Below are 27,555 nucleotides of genomic sequence, written 5' to 3'. Positions count from 1 at the left end.
TTCATCCCCTTGCCCTAAGGCAAGATCAGCGATACTCGGATACTCGTCCTTTCAGACAGGTTGTTTACGTAGTTCTCATAGCCAGAAACAATAAGGCAGACTCTGCAGGGTATACTACTGCATTTCATCACTGTTTGAAAACGTTGCCTTATCATTCTTGCTGAAACTTAATCCCTTTACTGTTTGTGCTGTCCACCAGATATGAAGAACAGTAGCCTTTTATATATTTGAAGCATATCACCATGTCATCTCCCCTTTGAATAATTTGGAGCGTTTGCTCTAACCTTTCCTTGTAGGTAATATTTTCCAAATCTCTGGTCATTCTTGTTGCTGATCGTTCTCTGGACTCCCCCTTTGGCTCTCTGTTTTTTGAGGTGTAGTGCCCAGAAGTGGGAATGGTACTTCAAAAGTGATTTTACGGTCTCATAGTAGAACAGAAATATTTTGCAGACAACTCTTCTGTTTATATATCCAGTATGACATTTATTTCTTCTGTGCAGAGCAAACAAGGGCATTTTTTAATTCCACAGTAATCCTCAGACCTTTCACACAAGGGGAGCTCAGTTTTGCTATTTTTTTTTGCTCTTAACTGAATTGTCTATGTCTGATGAGTCCAGTGTTTGTTTTTTTTTATGAACCCATTAATCTCAAATATCTCAATTTCTTCTGCATAGTCCAGTTGTAGAAATCCAGTTCTTCTATTAGTTCTATAACAGCCATACCGGAACTAACTGCGTACCATTTGCTGTCAGTTTACTAGCAATTGAATGCTTTTAGTATTTGCCATTCCTTGTACAATGTACATTGATCATTTTGTTCAGGTTGGATCAATGAATAAAAATAAGCAGGAACTGTGAAACGTAGGGTTTTGTTTTGTTTTCCCCTCAGTGCTTACCGTTAACCTGGAAGCCAGCACTAGTAGTTTAAATTGCTCTTTTCTGCATATCTTGCACTCCTCAGAATTTTCCTCCATCTTGATGGAGAGTCACACAGTTGGGATAGAAATTTCTGTAATGCCTAACAATCTTCTCTGCTTAACCTGCACAATTAAATGCTGTAGTACACGTTGCTGCTCTCCTCTTTCCTTAGAGCAGTTTTTCCCTTTCCAGTGCAGTTTAAAACACGTTAATAAGCACAAAACGCAGTCTCTTTTGTTCTTTTTTTTGAGGGGGAGGAGAGAGAAGGTTTTCCAGCTTCTTGATCTGTCAGATCACCGTTGATCTTGTTAAAAAGCAGTTCACCCTTCCGTGTTTGTTTTGTATTACCTACTTTTCTCTGTGAATTGCAGCAGTTCTCTCTTGTTTCAGGTTTTCTAAGTCTTGCTTTTATATTTTCTGATCGGAGGCCCAGGCCAGCACAAACACATGAGAAGCAATCAAAATGTTAATGTAACTTTAAATTACTTTAAGTCCAGCCCTACTACTCTCTCTTCCTAGAGAATGACCTTCATTTTTGTCGCTGCTGGGAAGAACTCTTCCTTAAGCAACTATAGGCCGTAATATGCCACCAGCTTTTAAGCAGAATTCCCCATTGATTTCTAGGGAGCTTCACTTAAAATGCGACAGCACGGCAGAGCTCAGTCTAGTTTACATATATCAAATGAAAGGATGCAGTTCACATACCTTTCCAAGTCCAGCATCTAAGCGCCAGTGGCCGCTAGAGGGAATGAGATCTCTCATTCCATTTCCATTTCAAAAGAAACATTTTTTTTCTCATTAGTTTCAGCTTCATCTCCAAGAAATAACCACTAATCTATATTAGCTCATCTTTTTTATGATGAGTGCATTAAGCATGTGCATAAATTTTTCTAATTCTTAACTCCACTGTGTGTTTTCTGGCTTTTCAACAGAAATCAGATTGGTCCCATGAAAAGACTTTCAAACCTTGTGTACAAGAATGAAGAAAAGAGATTCTGATTGAAGAGGTGCATTTTTTCCCTTTCACGGAGAGCTTTAGAGCTACTGGAAAAATGTTGGATTAGTGTTGCAAACTGTCTGGGCCTTCATTTATAATACTGTCAGACTGTTTATGCCAGCCACTAATGACTACAGAAGAGTAGGCATTTTATGTTACTGAAAAATCTAAATTGCATTCCAGACAGGTTGACACTGATGCTCCAAAGTGCAGGTTTGCAAGATGATAATTCCTAATCTCAATAGAAAAGAGGTGTCAAATTCAATTTTACTGAGGGGCTGATTGTAATTTGCCTTTTAACTCTAGGATGCCCCAGAAACAATCCACTTCATTTGGCTCTTCAAGTGTTTTCAGTTTGTGTTCTGCCTGTACGTAAGTGTAGCGTATGCGAACTCGTGCTCCTTTGAGTTATTACTTACCTTTTCTCTGTAAGCACAACTTAATTTTACACAAGCTTATCCTGAAGCTACACCAGGAACTGGGCGTTGGGGGCAGGAGGGACTGGTGTTTGAAATGGATCCATGCTCTAAGACGTGGGGACTTCCTTGCAAAAAAAAAAAAAGTTGTTTGCTTAATTTAGGCTTATAAATGAGCTGACAGGAAAGAAAAAAAATCTTTCTAGCCTAAAATATATGTCATAAGACTCAGTAAAGTCTCAATGTTAATTTATTTGAAGAAAATGGGAGAAAAACTAGGTTTTGAAGGTTAGAGGGACTTCAATTCTTAGGTGTAACCAAAGAAGGCAACAACCACATGTGTGAAAAGGAATTGTCAAATAGGCCATTGATCAACATTTTGTTAGTCCTTCACATATCCAGAATGGCATTATATAAGTGTTTTAAGATCTTAAAAAATCTGACATTATGTTGTACAACATCTGTTCAGGTTTATACAAGTTCTAATCCCAGAGTGCTTCAAAGAATAGACGTCCTGAGTGTATAATGCTGCTAGCATATTAAATCAAAAGCTTATTTTCAATGTTACTTTTGGAAGGGAAGGAATATGAGATCAGGGATGAATTCCCAACAAGAAATCCTGATAACGAGAGATTTTGGGGTGTTTTGATAGCAGGAAGTGTAATCATGAAAAGTGGTTAGCATGCTGTTACAGTCTTTTCAGGATGAATGAAGTTACACTTGAAATGAAGTTTAAGAAGAATTTACTGATAAAACAGGCTTTTTATAAGGCCTTCACTGTATGCAGTACTTACTGGCACTGGACCAAATAATCTAGAAGAAACATGCGCATGCCCCAAAATAAATAACTTTGGTCTTGCTTATGACTTTCAAAATACATACTAATTTAAGAAGCATAGATCTAGATATCTTTTGCGCTCAGATAACACGTCTAACCTCAGTATTTGTACAGTGTGTGTTTGGATCACTCCTGAATATTAACATGATCAAAATTGTTACTCTGTGCAAATACTAAGGCAATGTGAGGTATATGCTGCGATCTGATGGAATTTAAAATACCAGTTGAAACCGATGACTGACTTAACGTCAACAGGCCATGCCCTGCAGTGCTTACTCAGGAAAAAATTCTAATTGGCCCCGGTGGGAGGTTTGTTGAAGTAAGAACAGCGAAGGGAACAAGCGGGGTAAGCAAAGATGCAACCTCAAACGTTACTCCAGGCATAATTTTTGTATTCCCTGGAACCAGTGGGGAACCTCTGTCTTTTATGGATGAGGATTGGAAGAATGAGGGTTGCTCTGTGTATCCAGACCTTCCTGAAAGCTACAGTTGCAGGGAAAATATTTCGTAAAGGAAGCTAATTTTTTTTTTCACCAAAAAACTATGGAGTTAATGACAATGAAACAACTCATGAGCCTAAATCTGTTTTCTCAGTTGGATCATTGGATGGTGAAATGGAGCGGAGGAAAAGGACGTTAAAAAGTGCACACAAAAAATCTAAGTGTTTTATTCAGATAGATTTTACAAGAATCTTTTTAGTTTTGGAATGTCTTCATTTCTTCCAAAATTATAAAGCAAGCTCTTAAATATTTGGAGACAGGATTTCTAAAAGAAGACATAAAGTTGCAAGTGAACAAAATAAATAATAATTTCCCCCTCTCTTAGGCTCTCTTTAGGGGCCATTTGATTTTTCATGTCCTGTTCCCAGTGGCTGAGGAAAACTGTTATTTTCATCATGAATTTTTAAGGTGTAAGGAATGCCTTCTGGGTTATTTTTATTCTCTAAGCATTGTCCTTATCTACCTGTTTTTTGAATATTACTGTTACGTGCTTTTTAAAGTGAAAATGATCTGTCTGTACAAGTATTTGGTTGCTGCTGCTTAAGATGTGTTCACTAAACATAACTGTTAGATAACTGTTTTTTATTATGCCATCTCCAACTCGACGTGTTACCTTTGTTAGCACAGGAAGTACTGACGCTATCTGAAACTCATTTAACTTTAGATAAATCTTGGGGTTTCTTCTCCTTTTTGTGATACCATTCTCTAGATGATAGACTTTTAAGAGGAGTATTCAGCTGATTTAGAGCTACTCTTTACTCAGTGCCATCTGAGAATATTTTCAAATCATTGGAAATTTTGCATTGGATTTTGACAGTGCTATGTTTTGCAAAAGTTACATTCTAGAAAGACTTTGTCCTAAATCACTGCTAAGAATGAGAAATGTGTAGTAGTTATTAATTACGGTTGTCTTTAGGAGTATGATACGGCTCCGTTGTGTCTAGGATGATCATCGTGTTACCATATACCAGAGTAACAATAAACGAACTGGACAATAGTCCCTCATATATTTTGTTAAAATACAGTTTTCATACTAATGCACCATATTTGCTCTATGAGACAGCTGTTTTAAATGACGACAATGATTTTGCTAGGAATAAACAAACTTGTAACAGTTACAGGGCTACATTACATTTTCGTGTTTGATATGCTTAAAAGCTAGCAAATTTTAAAATACTTCTAAATTTTTACTGATGTAGCCAAGGGTTAGAAATTATTTTTAAAAAAGTAATTTATTTAGGTATCCCTACACTTCTTATTAAAAGTAGGTGAATTTTTGAATTTTACAACTTGTAGGAAATTTAAAAATTTCATGGGCTGACTGCTGTGAATGTTTTCCAAACTGTGAAGTAGTGTTCTTTGGAGAGCCTGGCAAAACAATATGGGCTGTGAATTTCACAGACTAATATGTAGTGAAATTTGGCGCCATTAATATAGCGCACTAATATAATGCACTGCTTTGTTGATCAGGAAAACAAATTGCAATCAAATTTAAATTCACGTTTAAATGTGAGCAGACTCTCACTGACAATTTGTTTGCAGTACTTATTCAGTATTTCCTTACCAAACACCTTTCAATAAGTAACTCTGTGCCTTAAGAAAGGAAGGGAAATAGCGAGCTACTAAGGGGAGCATGATTGTGGCTGTTTTGCATGGTGGTGGTTGTTCTTGTTCTCTCAGGAGTGCATGTCTTTAACATAGAGTTGTTTAGGAGAGTTGACAACAGTTTAGGTGCCTAGTAATCAGGAAAAGTATTCATGTAGCAGAATGTTTTTGTAGATCAAATTTCTATCGAGTTTTTACATCCTGCATCTGAAAATTAATTTATTTTATCAAGAATTGATTTAAATAGACTTTCAAACTGGGACAACTTTGATCTATCTCTGACTTAAAACCTAAACAGTTTTATCTTTCTATTGATTTTTTCACAGGTGATTAATAGTTTTGAGTGCTTAAAAAAACTCAATGATTTAAATATTCTCTTACACCTAATCTTCTCTTCTGTTGGTTCATGTAAATTTAATAGTGCCAGTAAAATGATAACAGTGCTTTTTTTTATTTTTTTAAAATAATTGACTTCAGGGTAAAGAATGTGAGAGTTGTTGTGTGTGTGTTTTTTTTTTTTTTTTTAACTTTGATTTTACCTGATCTGCAGTAGGGTCCTGTTTGGAGGCTAGAGTGCAAATCCAAGGATTTAATGGTGTGTATGAATGTTGGTAGGGTACCTCATTGCTGCAATGCTTTTGCTAACTTAGAAACCCCCAGTGATGACAAAATCATTCATAAGTATTTTCCAGATCAGGAGCAGGTGGTTCTGGAGTTAAAATATATCCCCTTAAAACACATACCCTCTGTAGCTTTTTCTACTAACGGGTCTTACAGCCACTGTATTAGGAAATCTTATGTCTAACAGCCACTTCGAAGTTATCCCACAAGCTGTCCTGCCTAGCAGCTCGCCCAGGCTGGCTGTCCCCAAGTGCAGAGGTCCTTGGGCCTCCAGAATGCAAGAAAAATATTAACTAAGCTAATAGCAAAAATGTTCGACCGGTATTCTATATAAACACTTTTTTCCTGGAAATTTGCTTCACGCACCAAGGTTCTTTGTAAGTCTCTCGTGTATAGACCTTATCAAAGATCTGTTTGTTAACGGAAACGTCTTTAAATGAGTTTCACTGTCCTGAAATGCAGCCTGCTTCCCAGACCTCTGCCAGGTGAAACGTATCTTTCCAGTTGGGACTGTAGGGAGAACAAGCAAACACCGGATGGAGCTGTGCTTGTGGCAGTCACTCATCGCAAAGAGGGATTTATTCTCACTATTACAGCCTGGATACTGGTGACTCTTTTCCTGTGCTCCGGTTGTGCACAGTTGTTTGTTCTCTGCTTTCATCTCTAAGAAACATAAAGTATTGGGAGAGATAGTAAACTTTTGTATTCTAGATTTGTCCAGTTTAAAGAAGAATAATTATATTTACTTTGTATTAACTATGCATCTAATCCATATTAAGTGTTGCAACTATACCTGTAGGCTAGTTTCCGAGGAAACAGCGTTCCCTCCCCTGCCCCTGAACCCCTCGTGGAAATTCTGTAAGTGAAGTGTCTCACTTTAAATTGCACTGTGTGTTGTTGCCACCCTAATCCGGAACTCAGATTCCCAACAAAATTATAGCGTTTTAAATGTTTGCAATGTCGTTGAGAAGTTTACCCTGCATTCTAAATGATTTAAGATACTTAAATGGTATTGGAACAAATTGCTGTCTTCGTTGTGATAGACAAGAGATGAGTACATTATACTACTTAGTCTCAGCTTCTTTATCTAAAATACTGTGATTGTTTTCCATCCAATAGTTCTGTAATTACTCTCTGTCTTTATATTCACTGTAAGAATTAAGCTGGCTTTTTTGATCTTGACTTTTTAAAAGGCACAATGAAGATAATTCTTGGCCATTGTCAGGAAGATGATCAATTATTTATTTCATTTATATACAAATGTGAGTAGATTAATCTGGGTGAAATTTGGCTGTTATAGTTTCCTAGCCTGTACTATATTCTTGGCATTCCCTTTTTATTTTATGGTCCCTACTACAAAAAAATTTCTTGTAGTAAATTTCAAGAATTTCAGTGTATTTACCAGATTATCAATAGTATTTAAGCCTGTAATTTCAAGGAGTTGAGGGTGTTAAATACCTGGCATTTTCATCACTAGATATCACTGTGCTCTCTTCTGAGAGAGTTGGGAAGATACAGTGTCTAGAGTGCCTCCATATGTCATTGGTTAAAAAAAAAAAATGGCATAAAGTTAGAGTGCTGATAAAAGATAATATTTAAGAGAAACGTGGTCTGAATTGGCTACTATGCAAGAAGGGGTTTGTAAATAAGATTGTTTTTTCAAAGTATCTTCATATTTTTAATTAGGTGTTTGGAGTAACCCAACAGAGTAAAGTAGCTCATGCTGGAATAAAACTTTGGCATTTAGTCATTTGTGTATGCAGGATCAGATATCTTCATGGGGGACGGGTATTCAGTGACATACTGCTGATATTGTATCGTGCTTTGCTTCTGAAGGAGCCCTCGGAAAGGTATTGCATCAGCGTGCACATCAGGTACAGTGGCTCTTGGAAGCGGTTGAATTTGGGACTGATTATTCCTACCCCTTCGTGAGTGGACCACATAGGGGCTATGTTTCTGCTGGAGCCACCTCCTGTGGGCAGTGTCAGGGAGAAGGGGGTTGTTGTAATCCCCTGTCGAGTGTTTTGGCAGAGGAACTGCTGAGAAAAGAAACTGACATTTAGAATAACCATGTGCTATAAAGGCTGCAGAATACGCTTATAAAGACCCAGTCTTAGCTTGTAGAAGTCTCCACAAGTCTGATAAAGTTAAGCAAACTTTCCCAAGGACTCTTTGCCATAGCTTTGAATTACTCCCGAGGAAATTACTTAAAGGGCTTGGAGAACTAGGATGGTAAAGAATGTAGCACAGATATAATTGATCCTTTTGGTTTATTAGGTTGTATCCCTGTTGTGGAAGTTTTGTCAATATCAATAACACTGTAGAGATGTCTCTCTGCAGTTAGGCTGTAGCTAGATCAAACCTTTCATGAAGTTCTAGCTGCGTGATTTCTCCTTGAAGAAGGTGATGTATTATTTAATTTGTGACTGAGTCCTAGGACGTCTTAAAACCCATCATTGCTATTTATCTTTGCTGTTGCAAACGCAGGTCCTTTGGTTACGTACAGTGCTAACCTGAATTTGCAAATATCTGGCTTGCATGCAGTTGATGGTTTTGGAATATTTTCATAGCAGAATTAAGGGTTGTAGCTTTTTAATTTGATTAGAAAGTGCAAGGTATTTAAAATAATTCTTTCAATATGCTGTCTACTGAGCTCATGACTGTAGTTCTTATAAGGGAAGTTTTTAAATATTTTGTAATTTTTAAAAAATACATTCATTTTCAAATGCTGGTCTTGCACATGTAAAGTATTTCAGTAGTAGGTACAGAAATAGCACTCCTGCTAGTCTCTGTAGTGATAACAAAGGACCATTTACCTGGATGTAGTACTTAAGCTCTGTATTAGCTCTCAGTTAGCAGGCCATCTTGCTCAGGGTTGCTATTTATAATTGTTTGGACACTGGGCAGTTAAATTGATGCTGTGTTGATGTAAATGTTTCAGGAACCCTATATAAAAAATTGTTGCTGTGATAGCATGTGAGCCTTTCTGTGTCAGTAACCTTGGGCGAAGTAGCATCTGATGGTTTACTTTAGCAGGTAACCTTCGTATTGTGAGTTAAATGTTGAGTATTGAATACCTGATTGTGCTGATCTTCAAGGAGGCTTTTTGTTTAAGCTTTTAGCTTTTCATCAAGCACATACATTATCATGAATAAAAATAAAATAAACACTTAGTCTTGCATTCTCTGCTTACTAGGAACAGAACTATTCATGAATGTATAGCTCTTAGTTTGGCAAATATAGGCTGTCTGCCAACTGCATTTACATGTAAAAGTTTACTGCAGTTGGGGTCATTCCAATTCAAAAGAAAGTATGTAGTATGAGTTGGCAAGCAGAAAAACGTAGTGGTATTTAAAGCAGCGCTGCTAAGAATTCACTGGGAAAAGCTCGTTGTCTGTTTGTACCTTCCTTGAAATGAGAAGGAAAAGAAGAGATTTGATTTTAGCAGAATAAAATGTATGAGAGTGCCTTAGTCAGTGAAGGAACTGACATCTTCAGGGATGTTATTTCTTGTAGCCTTTCCCTTGAAAATGCGACTGGAAGGGGAAGAAATTTGATGTCCAGTGGCTATTTGTGCCAGATTGTGCAATGAGGGCTACTGCAGCCATGAAATGGAAGTCCTAAATAAGTTACTTTTATGGAAGTTTGAAAACTCTTCAACGGCCTGAAAGGCCGATGTAGTGTAGCCCATGTAGCCTATTCCAAATACGCTGCGAATAGGCCAGCACAGTCTTAAGGATAGTCATCCTGTAAATTAGAAAATCAGAGTATGGTGACAGACATGGAATTTCATTTCTCTCACTGCATGTGCTGCCAGTGTTTTTACCAAAGTGCCCCTTTTCTCGTTTTGGGTTCTTGCGAGTGAGCTCTAGTGAGCTGTCCAGAGAGCATCATATTCTCTCTGGGGCCTCTGGCCCAACGTTTTTGTGTGGCGCTAGTAAAAGTAAAGCAAAGAAGCCCTTTGAACTCTGTGCAATTTAGCTTATACTCGTTGGACTTGGAAGCTGGAGATAATTATTTACATTTGTTTATCAGATCAACTTCTCCTGTCCTTCCAAAAGGAAATAATCTTTCCTTGCTTTTTTCTTTGTACAGCTATCTCTTTTACTTTCCCTTTTAGAAAACGGAGGGCTAAGAACAGTAGGAAGGAAGAAGAAACAAGCTTTCTTCTTCCAAATGGCTGAGGTTAATGGACACCTGCATGAGGCTATAATAAATAATGTTTGTTTTATCCTGTCTAAGGAACACTGTCATTTTTTAGCTCCTCATGATCCACATCCAGAGTAATTGAGTGAAGGGAGAAACAGCAACCCGGGGAGTAAAAAACCAACCAACGAACCAACCAACAAAACCTCAAGGTAGTTCTGAACCAGAGAAGACGTCATGATCCAGAAGTGAAAAGCCTTCCCAGAAATATCCCTGTCAAAATCCTCTGCTACTTGCAGTAAAGGAGATCCAGTTGGTTATCATTTGCCACTACCTAGGGTTTATTTTGTTACTGTTTTTTAATGAGAGGTTTACATCCTAACAGCCTCAAATTTGTCTGGTTCAGATACGTTTCTGTGGTCCCACTAGTAAAATACCTAGTGTGAGATCAAATTTTTAGTCAATAGGATTGCTTTTCTATGCCTTAAAACAAGGTAAAAGAGGTAATAAAAAAGCATGTTTCCTTAGCTATATTGTCTGATCCTGATGATTTTTATGCTTGAAAGAGTTGAGAATTAATACTTGGCAGTAAACACTAAATCTGTGTGGGGTGATGGGCAGATTAAGCACTAGGGATTCCAAAGATTAGACCACATTTGGAAAGTGCAGATGTCAGTACTATTTTACATCATAGTGCTGAGTTTAGCTGCCTTATGTTTCACATAAAAACATGGACCGTTATATTATCCTGTTCTTCCTTTGGGTTTTTTTTTTTTTTTTTGGTGTTCCCCTTTTCTCTTATTTTGACTACTTCAAATTGGCATTTTTTACACTGTTCTTTTTTGTGGGGATTGAACCATGACTGATGCAGGAGAAACATGAAAGGCCATTTAAGGCTGGGAGCCCACTACACGAGTTAGATAGGTGGCCTTTAGGCTGAATCTGAGAGAGGAGGAGAAAGAGGATTTGAGAGTAGGAATCAAAGGGAGACAAATTAGTAGCAGAATAAAAGTAGGAAAGTAGAGATGGAAAACTAAATGAGACATGGCTTTGGGAGAGTTGTATTGTATGTATCTGATATTTGTCAGAGCTGCCATCTTTCTGTAGGTTTTGCTCATAGTTGGCTAGCACTCACATAGTTTACTAATTTATGTTTTTATATATTCATCTCACATGCATTTTGCAAGTATGCATATGAATTCATGTAGAACAATTAAAAGCTATAAAATAAATATGGCCTACCCTGAGGCCTTAAAATCAATGTAGGGAGAAGTGAGCTATGTGCGTAAACCCGGCAAAGTGAGAGGATGAATTCACTTGTACCAGCTGAAAGCAAGACTGCAGCCGGTTCTGAGCAAAACTCCCCATACATAACTGATGGCTGCTAGTCAGCAAGGCAGCAGGATCTGCTGAACAGTAGCAAGTGCTGCTGAGAAGTCTAGTCCTATTATCACAAACAGGCCTATCCTTTGTAGCAAACGTGTCGTTAGTGAGTCTTGTTAGTTTTCATGGTGTCAAGGGATGGAGCGTTGGAACAGTGCCCTGTGGAGACAGTGGCCTCGCATCACCATAAGTCTTTAAGGAGAAATTCTGTATTTTTCTTGAAATGTATGCTTTAACTCCAGTTTTTGGGAGACGTTCTGTAATCTGAATGTGCTGGGGTCATGGAATTAAAAGCTCCTTGGCCTATCCCTTTCCTTTAGGGAATCCTAGAAGAAAACAGGACTTGTTTTTAGTACACAGAACTCTTCATTAATACGATGGTTATATTGCATTTCCTATATTAGGGTTTCTGCTAATTGCCTTCCAAGAATGAATGCCTCTCCTGTACTCTGCCTATACCCCATAGGTACCAAAATACCCATAGGTATTTTGACTTTGGCAAAATAAAGATTCCTTGTGAGCATCGAAAACGGGTTGCAGCTGGTATCTGGATACTAAATAGGTCAGCTCCATGTAACCACCAGGAAGCTGGTACAGAGAAATCCTCTTGTGGGTCTGGGCAGAGATTTGTTTGTAGCCCTGTGATCATTCAGGTTTTTCCTCTGGGTCAGCCTGGCAGTGTTTCTGCATTGCGTGCTGCAGAGGTGTGGTTGCACGTTGAAACTAGCTGGACTTCACTCTGTGCATTAGTTCTTGCCCATTGCAAGGGCTTTGTGTAACACTGCTGCTTTGGCTTCTTCTGTTCTGTAGTTATCATACACATTTTAAGTTATGAGTCTTGACTTGAGTCTTTCAGCTGGATACAATTTATTTAGGTGAAACATAGTAGTCTGTGGCATAGAGGTCAAATTATATGATCTAAAGATCTGCTCTGCCCTAGGTCATTAGCGTATGTAGCTCTGTTATGCAAAAACAACATAAGGGTGTAGAAGCCTGATCCCCAGCATTTGAGTAACTGAGATTAGCATCAGTTTCTCTCAGGTGGCCCTGTGTATCCAAGCTGTATCATGATTCCAAGGACAGACTTAGTGTTTTGCCTGTGTTTTCTCCAGACTGAGATATATGCAGTGAATTAGTGCTTTCCAGAAGACTGTACAGCAGAGTAACTCTTCCAACAACTTAACCAAATATATCAGCCAAGCAAAAAAAGGCTGAGAAAGCTACTTAACTTTTTCAAGCAGAAAACCATGTCTTATTCATACACAAGCATCTGCCCTACTTCTATAGATGGACTTTTTCTTCCAGCACTGCAGAAGCAATTTTTGAATGGAGATGATCCAAATGCCTGCAAAAGGAGGATTTTCTAACACTGTAATAATATTGAAGGGATGGGAAACTTGATATTTTCAGCTTCCCAGCATGTTAAACTTCTGAAGTCTTGTCCTCTCTTGCAATTGCAAAGAATGCAAAAGCTGGAAGAATTACTGGAATCTACTTCTGCCTTAAATCATGCTTCTGCCCAATCTGATGTTTTATTTGGGAAGTATGGCAGGATATTTTTTTCTTTACTTGGCCTTCCACAGATTCTAGGCTCCTTGGATGAGAAATTACATTTTATTTTAATATTGTAAAATAGCTCTGGAAAAAAATACTTCAGATTTCCCCACTTGTGGGCTGCAGTATTCATGTAAACTGGTACTCAGAAAATGAGATTTTAAACTGGATAGCTCTAGTGCTATAAGCACATTCTTGGATCACAGCCAAACTTCTTAGTTTCCCCACAACATTTACAAATGCACAGAGCAGATCTTGGTATGATTAATACTGTTTTTATCCAAGGCAGTGTGGTCCATTTCCTGTAAATCTTCCATATTAGTGTGCTTTAGTAGTTAGAGGCAGAGATGAGAACAGAAGAACCCCGCAGGCGGATGAGTAATGGACCATAGCTGCATAAAGAAAAGACACTACGTGAGTCAGTGGGAACCGAACCAGGGACCAGTGCCCAACGCACCCTCTATATAATTTGAATAAAAGAGGAGTTCCTCTAAATGTAGTCAGCTGTTAACGACTGAATTCAGCCACCAGCAGAGGATGAACCTGCATATGTGAGACCCATGCTGGAAAGACATGTGGTGGCCTATGGGATCTGCAAAATACAGCGTGTTACGTTTAATGGCGCCGCATCCATTGCCGAGGCCATGTAATATTTGGGTTTTGTTCCTTCTAGCATTGAGTGCTGTCTGAAGCTAGATCCCTGGACACTACCAGGTAGGTATGTGGCCACTCTGTCCGACTACAACACCCTCTGCTAGGAACCTGGCCCACCCTTCTGTTGCAATTGAAATAGTAACACTGAGAAATGTGCACCATTGATTTTATAGTATTACACTTTTAAAATCTGTTTGAGCTTTATTATATAAACATACAAGGAAAAGTAAAACAAGTTGTGGTTATGGTTGGTTGGTTTGTTTTTGAACTATGAATCTTCCTTTTTGGACAAGAAATTCTTGACAGGTTAGGATTTTCGAGGACTTGGCCTTTTTTTTTTTTTTCCTCTGGTCTCGTGGTCAAATCTCGAGAGTGTATTTCTCCCTCTTTAACATCCCTGGTTATGACTTCGTTTGTCATGAATAAATTGACTTGCCTTTTTTGTGAAATTTATGCCCATCCACTGCTATTTTTTTTAAAGAATAAGGTTATATCTGTTGAGCACGCATAGCTTTGCTGCTGTGTGATTTGCATTGAATGACAGACTTTGTCTTCAAAGTTAATTGGGAATAGGCCTTCTCTTTTAAGGGCTGACATTTAACATAATGTCTTTATTTAAAGATGTAAAAAAATAAGCCCAAAGGTTTTTCTTTTAGTTTTTAATTTCTGATTTTCATTTTGCTGCTAGCTCAGTACAGAATAATTTTGCTGTATTTGACAGTTTAGCCAACTCCCAGGAGCAATCTGCATTAAAGCCTGAGGATTCATGTGCCTGGCCATGAAAAAGGTTCTTCCTACGTTGCACTAATGCCTGTAGGAAAACGATGCCCCTGGTCCCCTTCTGCTTAGGCTGGACACCATCATATGAGTTAGTGCTGCTCACCAGGCTCAGGTATCTCTCGCCATGCGTGAGCTCTGCAGAGCATCCATCGTTCATGTTACAAAAAGGCTATGAGTCCTCTAAGAGTTAGAAAAATTCTGCTTACAGTTGTTGGCCACTATGATTCAGCCACCTCCGCATCTTACGGTGTCTTGGACCCTTACTTCATACCTCTGGTGTGCTTGGGAGGAAGGTCTTTCTTTTCTTGGGAATGTGTATTATTGGGAGGGAAATTAATCCTGAAAAGATGGTGGATGCAAGACTGAATAAACTCTTCTTTCTTACAGTTTCTGTGATTCTTTTTAGCCTTTTACACGCATAAAACCGGTCCAGATGAGGCCATCACATTGAGGAGTTAATATTACTGTTGAGGTTTTATTTTATATATTATGTTTTAATGTTGTAATCTTGCTCTGGGTGGAAAATTAGTTATGTATATGTCAGTCTTTTTCTCATCACTGCATGTCATTGCACTGTTGCAGTTTCAGTGGAGGATTGTGGAGTGTGTATTTTTTTGTTTTGTTTTTTGTTTTGTTTTGGGTTTTTGTTTTTGAAGCTCTAAAGCTCTCTGGTGATTTATGTTCTCTTTCCCCTAGAACGGTTTTCTATCTTTGAACTAAACTTTTCACATGCAAGCACTGTTGGAAGACCTTCCTTTTCCATCAGGTGTATGTTTTTCCTCTGGTGATAGTGACCTTCACACGCAAGGTACTGATGTGTGATGTGATGTGTGCAAGGGGCACCTTTTACAGGAAAGATCCTTCAAGCCCCATCTCCCTGGCATCACATTGTATGATTGCCTTTTCGTTCACGTAGTGCTTCAAGGTGGGATGATTGGTAATAAGCTTCTTGCTATCTCTTGATGGCTTTATCAAGCTGAAATAAGCATATTCATGCTGCATCTTTATTTGCCACTGATGTGTGTCTCATAAGAATATTTTCCTTGTTTTGGCATTGCTAGGAGCACTCATTCATTTGTTTTAACTGAAGGTGATGATTGTGTTGTCTGCTCTTCCTGGAATTTCAATGTTCTTGTATATTCTTTAGTGTTCTTATATATTCTTATTATAACCAGTGTACTTTTGTCAGTTTTATGACTATTTCATTTTGTTTGATTGTAACTTTGCATTATTTTCTTGCATAATTTTGAATAAATTAGCATAGTCTATTGTATTCACTAATGTTCACTTTGCATTTGATTGCCTGGACTTTGCGTATATGTCTCCTCTCTACACCTTGTGCGGTCTTTGCTTTGTGAACTCGGTCCTGCATTAAAGTCATATAGGTGCAAAACATTCCTTTCCCGTTGCCACTGCTCCGTACTTCAATATACTGCATATTTTCTTGTCTGCAAACTGTGGCATAATTTTTCCTCTTACCACAGTTATTGCACGTGATCCCTCATACAAAACAATGCTTTATTATCATGAATGTTCTCCTTCCCAATCCCCAGAGGTCTTTGTATTAAGCTTATCTCTGTTTTGTATTTGTACATTTACTTTTTGCCTTTTTTTTTTTCCCCCATACTTCTGGGGTACTGGATGAAAAGACTCTTAAGTTTGTACCACAGATGATCTGTGTTTGGATGTCGCCTTGCTCACTAGCTTTGCGTGTATCTCTAGTTCTTAATAGTGTTTATGAGCGTTCTCATTTGTTTCCTATGTTTTCATTTCCCATTATTAATCTACTGCACGTCAGTTCATCTGTATAAGAAATCAAAATAGCATGACTTGGCCATTTCATGTAGATTGGCAATCTAGCAACCTGCTCTTTCTGCAAGTTCTTGATTATACTCTGTTGGCATATGACAGACATTGTGGGTTGAAATGCTTCTTAAAATTTTATGTGGATCTTCTTGGTTTGTGCTGAAAAATCCAAATGCTGTTTGGCACCTGTGGCAGCCGTTGCCCATTACAGATAATAATGTGGCTGCTCTTATTCAAGTTTTCTTTCTATCTAGCCACACTGCAATTTTTCATTGTGATCAGAAGGATTTCCAGTTGCTAGCTATATTCTTTTCATGTCCGTCTGGTCAGGGAGAGGACTCTGGTACGCTGCCGTGGTTACTGTTTGCTCTTGGTGTGTGTGCAGAGGGAGGGCCGTTCAGTACTCTTAGCTTCTGCTTTCAGGTACCTGAAGGAGCCAATTTTTTTCTGTTACTACGTTCACTGCGAAGACTGAAAGGAAGATGGAGCCAAGAAGTCTAACACTCAAGCTTTTTTCCTTTTTTTTCATGTATTATCCCATTTCATCAAGTGCTTTTTAAATGGAGAGCTCTCTGGATGTTGCCATACGTGTGAATATGCTGTGAAATTTCCTATTGGGTAGCAGCATAATTGTAAAACAATGTGCTTTTATTATTATTTTTTTTGTTAAGTGAAAATGAATTGGAAAGAGATTTGGTTACCTCATTAATGAACGTTTGTATAATCCTTGGAGAGTTGTGAATGAAAAACTTGATTGAACTGCAAAATTGGTGGTGATGATGGCTGTTTTTGTTCACGCTCAGCTTTATTATTGCAGCTGCACACTGAGCTCTTTCCCCTCCTCCCCCGTAGTTAAGCACTTCCTTCTCTGCGCACAACAGTCTCAACAGCTTTCATTTTTTAAGAACATAAATATATTGCTGCGTTAGACCAGTGGTCCATCTAGCCCAGTACTCTGCTGCAATAGAGGCAGCAGGAGGTGCTGTGTAGGGATAGCACTTGAGCGTGGCCACTGTGTGTGATCCTTTGTAATCCCCTAGCATCCACCATCACTGGAGTTCGGAGAGGTTAGAGGTATTTTCCTGCTTATTTTCTTCAGCATCTATTTATGGACAGATTTTTGCAAGAATTTTTTCTCCTTTTGCTGTAGGATATATTTGTTGACGCTTATCAAGTATTGCGCTGCTTCACTTGTTAGCCTATGCACCTGCCCTTAAATGACCTGTCTTCTTCTGAGTTTGATATAATTTGCAGTGCTCACTTATTTATGACCACTGATATTTTAAAAGTCAAATCTTCCACTCCCATCTGTTATCTAACACTGATATCCAATCTGACGGTATTGATCCTGGTTCCTCAGAACTGCTGGATCTTGTTGGGCATGGGTTAGTCTCCAGAAAGGTCCAAGTTTCCCCAACAATTCGTCTGAATGTGAATTGGAGTCTGTTCCAGTGCCAGCATTCAATTCTCTCAGCTGGGCCTTGGGATCGCTAGGAGGGACCTGCCCGCATCAGAGCGGGAAATCTACTGTAACAATTGCAACGTGCGCTGGAAGATTTTCACAGCTTTCACTGACGGATATGGTCCAAAGTGCATGCTCCATTTGCAAAGGTCCTGATTGTAGTGCAGAAGGTGGGGAGAGGATACTGTCTCTCTCTCTTCCTTTACAAAATCTTATTTGGCTGCTAGGTTCTCATTGCTTACCCGCTGAGATAATTTTTGTAGTGAGGGAACAAGCAATTCATTTTTTAGTCTGGATTGTAGGATGAAGTTCTCTACTAATATCATAAGGCTTAGGCTTTATCCATCTAAATTGAGGTGGTGGTAAAAATTATTTATTTTTCTCTAGAGCCTAATCCAGGACTAGAACTTGTACTAGTCATTCATGAAATAGAGAACAAGGAATGCAATGCTTGTTCCAAGGAGCTGAGAGGAGCTTCCATTTTATATGGAGGTAAAGATGTAAAAAATGGAGGGAGGTAACATATAAAGTCACAGTATGAATTTCTAAGCAAAATTCTTTTCACATGAATATGAATGCTGTGCTTCTGTGGAAAATGTTGTCTGAAGAGGAGGAACTTTGTAATATATTTAGTTTGTTTCTTCCTTTTTTTGGCATGTAGACTTTGATAGAGGGAAATAGTCAGCTCATGTCTAGTAGAGAGTGTTCCCTGGATTAGATCCTTGTTAGTTTTATGCAAGCATTTAATACTGAAGACTTTTTTAAATATTTGATCTGTAGCTTATGATGTGTGAGATAAGATGCATGCAGTCATTTTTATTCTCTGGACCTAAGAAAATTTGAGCTTTCCAGTGTGTGCATGCAAAGATAGGCCTTGGTTTGCAGAGATGACATTGTAGGCAACCTTGAAAACTGTTGATGGTCTTGGATTGTCTCTGCTAAAACTTCAGTGCATAAACATCACCTCTGAAATTTTGACAGAAAGCAGATGCACCAAAGGAGAGCAAGCATGGCTGAAATGATTTTTATTACAATTTCAAAACCATGAAGGTCTGGCCCAAGCTAATTATATGAGAGGATGGGGGCAATTTTTCAATATTTGAACTCAGTATAAAGGCAGAGCTAGGAATGGCAGATGTGGCAGTATTACGAAGAGAAGGAGGATATTTCATTTCATTCCTATCAGATGAGCTTCATAGGCCTCAAAGCTGCGTAGAGTCCTGAGGAGACTGAAGTGCTGGTCAGGTGAGCTATATTGCCGTGCAAATGCTAATGGGCAGAGCTAGATGCCAGTGGGGTTTCTGAAAGAAAAACTGGGGTGAACGTTGCACGGAGAGGGTGAAGTGGAGTTCTGCAAGGCCGAACAGTAGCTTCATTTTTTTTATTTTGATTGGAAGGGGATCCAATGGACATAATCAAAACAAGAGCAGGTACAGCATTGGGAAACTAGAAGATAAATTTTGCAGCAGTTTTTTTCTGTATTTGAAGTGAATGAATTTGTGGCAGCAGTAGGCAGGAGAAATTGTCAAAACTGAAATAATGGGGACCCAGATCAGTTTGTGCTGATGCCCACGCACCACAGGAACGTGCTGTGGAAATGGTGTATAGGAAGTAGCCTTGAGGTGCTGAATGAAAAGGTTTCTTGAAGGGGAAGAGCCAGAGATGACTCCCATGACTATGGGCCTGAATATCACAACTGCAGTGATTATTTACAGAAATATTCTGCGGTATTAACACAGATTTATTGATCGTTTCTCACTTGTGTACTGTGGATTCGGAGAGTGAGATGAGCAAATCCTTGTTTTCCTTCTCAGGAGAAATGTCAGGGAACAAACACTGGCTACCTTTACCAGAACTCTTACTAGCTAAAATAAAAAGGAGTGTTTTAATGGAAGTGAAAATCTCAGTACGCTAACTAAAAGCAAATCAAGTTTAGTAAGACTTTATTTGTTGTATACGTATCTGTATCAGTGTTACTTTTTCAGAAATTACAAATAAAAAAGACTCAAGTTTGAAAATACATTCAGAAACATATTATTCTGATCACACGTTACATTACCCTGCCATTTTCCTCAACATACAAATAAAGAGGTTATATTAATTGATTGATAGTGCATTACAGAGTTATTCAGGGTGTGGAAGTCAAAGGTATTCCAGAACTTGACTGTAGATTACTATAACATTATTCTTCTGAGAAATTTATGTAACAATAAAGGTCAATAATGCACTGGAAAATGATGTTTAATTTCTCTTTAAACTAAAAAAGTATGTAGTGCTTTGTCATCAATTAGCAGCAGGAGGGCAAATTATGTTTACATTAAACTGTTCTTGCTGTATAAATCACAAATCTTGTTAGCAAAGAATTAGCATCATAACTGGTAATTTGAAAACTGCCTTTAGCTCTGAGTAAGGATTGGCTGTGGACATATTTTAATGGTATCGAAGAAGTAAAAATAGGTCTATTTATTGAAAAAACAATTCTGGGGTTGGTGAAATTATCTGCCGTTTTATGAAGTGGTAGCGCCTGTCGTAGTTTTACTTATGAAAGGGTAATGTGCTATTGAAAAGCCTAGTTAAGTTTTCCTCAATACATGGACCCGCTCCTCAGATTGTTTTTCAGAATGGAAAGTCTAGTTGATATCACCAAAGGACATAGACATCTAGTTTTCTCACTTTTGTTGACTTTTCAGGTACAGGTGCATGAAAACTGCATGACTTCTCGGATGCAGGACAATAAGAAAGTCAAGGAGAGATGCTTTTCCTCCTACATATCAAATGTTTGATATGTTTCTGAGACAACAAATTGCCTAGTTGCACACTCCAAGACTTTACTCCTGCTGCCTAATGAAGTAGAACAAGACGTAGAAGAAAAATATACCTTTGTCATTGCTTTACAATATCACATTAATTTTCTTGTGGATACTTCCAGTGTATTGACGACCTCAAAATGGAGCCTATGTAAACAGTAAAATGTAGTTTGCTATGTATGTTGCTTTGTTTTGGCTTATTTTAGAGTAAGTTTGAGCATGTTGTACCCCTTTCTTATCCTGGGACTGCCATAAGTCAATTCACACTTATTTACTGAGAGGTTTTCAAGAGCAGTTTTAGATCACCTCCCTTAGTACCCCTGGTAGCTGTGGTCTGTGAGAAGTATGTTATGCAAATATTTTGTTGCTCTTTTGTAATAATGCAGCTAATTACTACTTAAAGACTCTTCCTAATTTGTTGCAGTTAGGCTTGATCAAAGACTGATATCAACAGACGTTACGGCTGGACACTTGTGTTTATTTAAACTCTTATAGCTTAAGAGGACTCGATCAGAACAGAAGACGTATAATGATTGTGTGCAGTGCAAAAGAATGAAGCAAATGATTTCCAGCACCTCTTTAGATATTTTCCATTTGGTTAAAAGATGTGATATTTTGTGGTTCTTAAAGCTATTTCAAATTCTGTTTATACATTTTTAAAGCTTCTGTAAGCCACAAAGTGTAGGCATTAGATACACATCTCAGATTCATGTCCTTTCTGTTGTAAAGGAAGAAGCCCTATTTTTCATGTCTTGTCATGTCTTTTTTTTTTTTTTTTTTTTTTTCCTCTTTGCCTGTTTTTGTCATTTGGAAGGTGTTGAATTTGGCCTTTCTAGTGATGAGAGATGGCTGTGAAGAATGATTAACCTTACAGTGACTTGGACCTGTTTTCTTTGTAGCGGTAAGGTCCATAACACAGACTCTTCCTGCTAGAATCTGTTGGATTTATATGAGAAAACAAAGAAAAACCTCACCGATATTCTTTCAGAGTAGAGCGCCCAGTAGGTCACAGAGGACTGAAGTGTGTTATACTTCTTGGATATATGGTAGTCCAGAGTTAAAACTGTATTCTGAGCAGAGCTTTTGAGAAGAATTTAGACATTTAAAATAACTCCTTACTTTATGCCTCAGGTTTTCTTGTATATAGGGCTGTGATGTATCAAGTCAACTTTTTGGTATGATCTTCTGGGACACAAAAGAGCTTTCTCAAGGTCATGTATCAAGGTCAGAAACAACTGATAACACTGAAAAAGACGCTAATCCTTAACCTGTACTACTAAAGTAAGTGGGATTTTTCAATTATGTTGGAACAGGATTAGCCTATGTGAACTTTGACATATTTGTTAAAAATATATCAAAATCTATTTGCAGTTGTGGAAAATGTATTTAAACTTATACTGCTATTATACAGATGAGGGTGGCTTTTACCTTGGGGGTCGTAGGGTCTTTCCTCACCAGAACTTTACAAAAACGGCAAAAATATTTCTTTGGCGTTCTGCGGTAATAGTAAGCTGCTGTAGTGCCATAATACAGTGAAAATTTAAGAGAACAAGTATCATAACGTGCAGTGAGTTACAACATGCAACAATTTGTTGCAATGTTTAACATTAAAAGTGCATCTTATCCTCCCTAGCCCTCAAAAGGGACTTTGTCCTCAAGCTCCCAGTGGTGAGCATGTGGCCTTGCAGTCTGGGCAGCAGGCGGGGTGTGTAGGCAGAAGTAAGGTCCTTTGCAAGATAGCATTTTTCCCCCCTATTTTCCAGCATATAACAACTAAATATTCTTGACTGTGCTGTTCCAGTTTGGTATGAATTCACTCTCTTTAACATCTGTTGTATTACGCACATACACAGAAGTATGCACACGCACACGTCTACTACAAAACTGGAAATCCTTCACCAGCTAAGGAACATTAGAGCCACCACTGATCCTAGAATAAATTGAACTGTGATTCTCACATTGTTTTATTGTAAACGCTTTGGACCAAAAGTATGAAGATGCCTAACTCACATGGACATCAGTGGACTTTGATATTTAAATATTTTTGTGGGCCAGGGTCCTTTTGTTCACTGTACACTTCCTGTCTGATTTTTATTTTTATTATTCTTTACCTCTGTATGTCAGAGCAATTTTTTTTAGAGATTGCTCAGATTACTTCTAAAATGTTACTAGGCTTGCAGTCCTCCTGTTTGCCTAGTCTTTCAGTCCATCTTTTGTTGGGTTTTGTTTTTTGTTTTCTAGTGGTGAGCAAAGAGTTAAAACTAAACATAGGGCCTAGTCCTACCAAGCCTGGGCAGGGGTTTCTGCAGAGGGCTTGTCCAAGACCTGTATTATGACTGTAGAGTCTACTAAGGGTGGGTCTTTGCGTGTGCAGTCCCTGAACAAGAGTGGATATATGGGGCCTCTCCTGAGGGAACGTCAGCTTTCATTGCTCTCAGTCATTTTTCAATCACGCAGCTTTCAGAAGTGGTAGGATCATACTGTTTTTCTTTTCCACTTTTCCTACTTTACAGCGTGTGGCTCTTCCTGGAACACCTAATGATGCTGAGCATGTTTGATGAGCCCTTGCTAGAGCCATATCCGTGGGATGTAACTGGTCAGCATGGATTTGTCTCTCGCACTGGAGCTTCACCTAGCGGCTCATCACACAGAGCTACCAGTTAGCCATGCGGTGACAGTCCCCTCGAGAGCTTACGTAATTCAACATAAAGCAATATATTTAGCAAGGCCTTGACAGCACCATAGGGATACTCAAAGCTAGACCTGCACAACGTGGGTTATATTGAAGTGTAGCCTTCAGGTGCTGCAAGTTTGGCTGCCATTAAAGTAAGGGGGTTATCTATACATGTGAAACTGCGTTTTGTCCTGTGAGCGTGGGTAAATCCATGAGCAACCCTTTGCCATTTTCACGTCCTCCTAATGTGATATTGTTTCTGACATTTTTAAATTGGACGGTTAAAATAGCATGTTTTCCAGTTGGCACTCTTAAGCCAATTTCCTTTCGGGGAACTGTGCTTTTTAACTGTGCTTTTTTCAGACACAGAAACATCTTGAGCAGAGACTTCTTTGGGTAATTCTTAATAATCTAGTCAAAGTAGCTAAAGGGGAAAATGAATTGGAGATGGTTGAACAGGTAGAAAAGTGATTTGGGAGCAGGTAGGAAACACAGAAGAAATGAGTGACTTAGGCTTCTTTGAATTGTCCTCCCAGGATACGTGCATCTGTGTGTGCTTCTTCACACACATCACTGCTGCCTAACTCTTTTATAGCTAAATTTACCTGACAATTTTAGCCATGGGACTAGGTTGACCTCAGAGATCTTCAGCATTATAACACTCTTATTTATGATCTTATTTATGATAATTAAGAAACTGAGGCAGGAAAGTGTAAACAATGCTGCCAAGGCCAGAAAAGGAATTGACAGTTTCTGGTTGCTGATTGGTAGCTTGGCTCATTGTCCCTTCCACAGGACTCCTGGGTAGAAGTCCCCCAGTAATCTTTTAAAAATCCACATTTAATTTTAGTGAAGGTTATTAAAGCCTTTTTCTATTCACTAGTGAAAAAAAAAATAACAGATGACTTTATTGGTGCACGTATATTATAGCTGCTTTGACATTTATGTTTTCCATGCTGATAGATGAATGATTTCTGTGGAAGTAAATCAATTGCACCAAAACTAGGAGTACAAAGCACAAGGGTTTTATTCCTAGTCTAAGAGAATAGAGGCTTTGAAATATCTTGAAATATGATTTAATACATTTTTCTTCTAGAAGAATTTACTTTTTTTGTTTTTGTTTTGTCCTAAAATACACACATGACAAATTGTAACTTGGTGTTTAGTGTAAACGTAAGTTCAAATTTCAAAGAGCCACAGAGCTTATTTTTCAACAGGGAATTCTCCATAGATGCTCCTCTGACTTCTTCCCAGACATTTTGTTTTGCCTTCTTTTCTAATTGATCCAGTTTTCTTCTGCCAAGTACTATCACCTTGAATACTGTGATCCAAACTTCATTTCAACTTTGAGTCAAACTATTATAACTGGTTGTAGTGTTTTTCAGCCAGCAGAAAGTGATCACTGGTTATTCTTACCAAAATGTTTTTCCTAAGTAGTGCATATTTTAAAATTTTTCTTTGCGATCATTAGCTTATAAAACACAATGGCAAATCAGGTATAGAAATATATGCTAAGCACTGTAAGGATTTCTGAGAAATCATTAGGTTATTCAATGATTAATTTCATGATTGGGAATCAGGAGAAAGCATTATTATCTATTATGATGGTTTATAGGAAAGGTATTTAAATAAATTTTGAAAAATCTATACTGATACTTTTGATGAAAAATTTGCTTGTATGCTGTAGATTTGAATAGCAAACTATTTATTTGGTTTCCATAGCCCCCTGTGGATTCCTAGATGATTTTTTCTATCTTCCCTAACTGTGAAACAACATGAAATACTATTAGTATAACCATCTAGTATTATAATATAGCAGCAGCTAATCTGTAAACTCAAGTGTACACTGACTATACAGAATACACTACTCTTAAATTTATAAACTTTATATGGTCTCTGGGGAATCTGTCCTTAGAATATCACTGGAATTAAACTGTATGTAAAAATACCTAACACTCTGCGCTTCCTTCTCGGCGCTAAATTCAGAATTGGTATTATCAGGCTGTTATCATATTTCCTTCTTCGGGAAGGTCTCTACTGAACAGTGAGACTCAGTTGCATGAACATAGGTGCCTGGTACTGTTTCAGATGCTCTGAGACAACCAAGACATGCACGCTGGGCAGGCGAGCGTGGCACAGCGCCTTGCTGAAGAGCAGCTAGAAACCAAGGCTTGTAAAAAGGTGGTAGACCCTTATGTTTAGGCAGCTGAAGCTCAGCTGGTTTGTCTAGAGGATTTGTCAGGATAAAGGTCGTAGGCCCTTGTGGGAAATGGCTGACCAATGAATCAAAGCTAGTCCGTCAGCTTTGATACAGTTTTAACAACAGGCAACGCTGAACAAAGACGACAAAGACCTAATTTGGATTTCTTCTGTGGAGAAAAAAAATGAGGGGTAAGGACAAAGAACGGCCTTTAATAGTTATTTTCAAAAGAGTCCTCTGAGAAGTGGTTTTGATTCACTCTTCCTTAAGGTCTCCTCTACAGAAACATACCTCTGGGAGAGAAAGTGCTACTATCCCCATGGAAATCAATGGGCTGATTTCAAGGAAGAAAACATTGTTCACTGTATGTATAAATTACCTACATAGAATTAAAAGGCTTGTCCCTTTCTCTAACACGTGTGCGCTCATGTTGTATTTTCCTTGTACCTGTTCCCTCAAAACTGGAGGCTTTCAGATGAGGCCTCTGTAAAAATTATATATTTCTCTTTATGAAATTGAGATCCCTAGGGCACCTTTTTCTCGGATAGACTTCTGTTCTGGCAGTCTTTCCATCAGCTTTCTCCCAAAGTACGCTGTTTTGGCCCTGGATGGCTGGATTCTCTGTTACAGACATGGCTGGATTTCAATATTCTAAAAGAACGTAATAATCTCTGAAACAGTTGGGGATAAAAATAAATCAATCATAAATTCTAGCGTAATATTTATGTTGTTCTCTTTGGAGACTTCTAAAGTCTTCTTCTCAAAGACTGCTCGATGATCTGAAGTTCTACTAGTAAGATCAGTGCGTAGGATTATGAAAATATCTGAATTTGTCTTACATATTTACATACAGGTTTTTAAATGGCTATTTTTCACACTAGCTAAATGTTATCAGTCAGAGAAGTTATATAAAAGAATGATTCTTAACCTAATGCTCACCGTGGTTTTTTCTGTGTATTGTCTCACATAGATTCCTTCAAAATAAGCACTGCAACTTTCAGGAAAATACTGTTTACATCCCATTTTTTTCATCATTAACTTTCTGCAAAATCATCTATTGTCGTCTTAAAAGCAACGACAGGGCAGCTTTCTTGTACAGCCCATCGTTGCGAGTTTGGCCTCACTGGTGGCACTAAGGTTGTTTCTCAAAGGAGCTGACACCAAAAGCAATGAGCTTTTGTTGTTGTTGTTATTCGCAACCTCTAATTCAAAGGCTTTGCAATATGAAAATTAAAAAGTGATACCATCAGCTCCAATAGCATTGTGCATCTTCCCTCCTTAGAAGTGTTGTTGACCTATGAGGAAGCTATGGGATGACCAGGCAGTTGCATCACAAAATACTCAAAGGCTAGAGTAAGTAAAACATATTATTAAATGTCAGTGAACAGATTTAGGCATTGGGATTCAGAAAAGGTACCTCGTTTTCAAGACTGAGATTGAAGAGAACAGAAAGCAGCACACAAATCTATGGCAAAGACAAAGATCAATGGAGGACACTTTTTAAAAAATGTGTAAGTCTAAAAATCTTTTAAAATGTCTTTTGGAGGAACGGAAGAGTTAGTAATTAATTTTGCATTGACTGGTTGTAAAATATACGCAATTAAGGGAGTGTCTACAGCCCTCAGCTGATTAAAATTCAGGAATTGGAACAGGTAACAAATACAGGGCTGTTATCCTATCACCGGTCATGTGAGCGAGACAGCTATTCCTGTGCAGTCTCCTTGCGTCAGCGCAGAGCCCGTGGAAGGCAATTAGTAGCTACAGAACTGGGGCACAATTCCATTTTTACTGAAACCTCCCAGGGGATTATGTTCTACCTCCTAATGGATGAGCCAGGGATTATGGGCCTGAGACAATTTTTTGTCAAATAATGATAAAAATAATTTTCTATCGCATTCTTTTGAATTCAGTAAAAGGGCTTATTTTGTATATTATTTAACACCCAAAGGTGCTAAGTGTTAAAGTTAATAGCTGTGAAAGGATTTATACAATAATAGATTTTGACACAGTGGGTAAAAATAGGTCCTGCAGGAGAAAAGAGAAATAAGGTTCTCAAACTATTCATTCTCGGAAATACTGCATGGTTGGTAGGGTTTTTTGTTTGCTAGGGTAGTGGGATGAATGGATTATTTGTTAGGAAGTGAACTGAACCTCAATATTTAAATTAGTTTACAAACGTTGTGGAAAGTTGATGG

The 27,555-nt window shown here is 38.2% G+C and overlaps 1 protein-coding gene across 6 annotated transcripts in view; it reads left to right on the top strand.

Annotated features, from left to right (window-relative positions):
* The window catches only part of ST6GALNAC3 (ST6 N-acetylgalactosaminide alpha-2,6-sialyltransferase 3), a 246,240-nt gene that overhangs the window by 56,504 nt on the left and 162,181 nt on the right, over positions 1–27,555 (top strand). The window contains exon 1 of one of the 6 annotated variants that reach the window (XM_068952796.1): positions 1,906–1,924. The exons of the other annotated variants lie outside the window; for them this stretch is intronic. The gene's annotated coding sequence lies outside the window, so the exon portion shown is untranslated. Of the gene's footprint in view, positions 1–1,905; positions 1,925–27,555 lie in introns of those variants that run through there. 6 annotated transcript variants of the gene reach the window in all.

The sequence above is a fragment of the Struthio camelus genome, chromosome 8 (assembly GCF_040807025.1).
Source record: "Struthio camelus isolate bStrCam1 chromosome 8, bStrCam1.hap1, whole genome shotgun sequence".
NCBI classification, from domain to species: Eukaryota; Metazoa; Chordata; class Aves; order Struthioniformes; family Struthionidae; genus Struthio; species Struthio camelus.
Note: the sequence above shows the minus strand (reverse complement) of the source record. Positions and strands in the feature narration are given on the sequence as shown.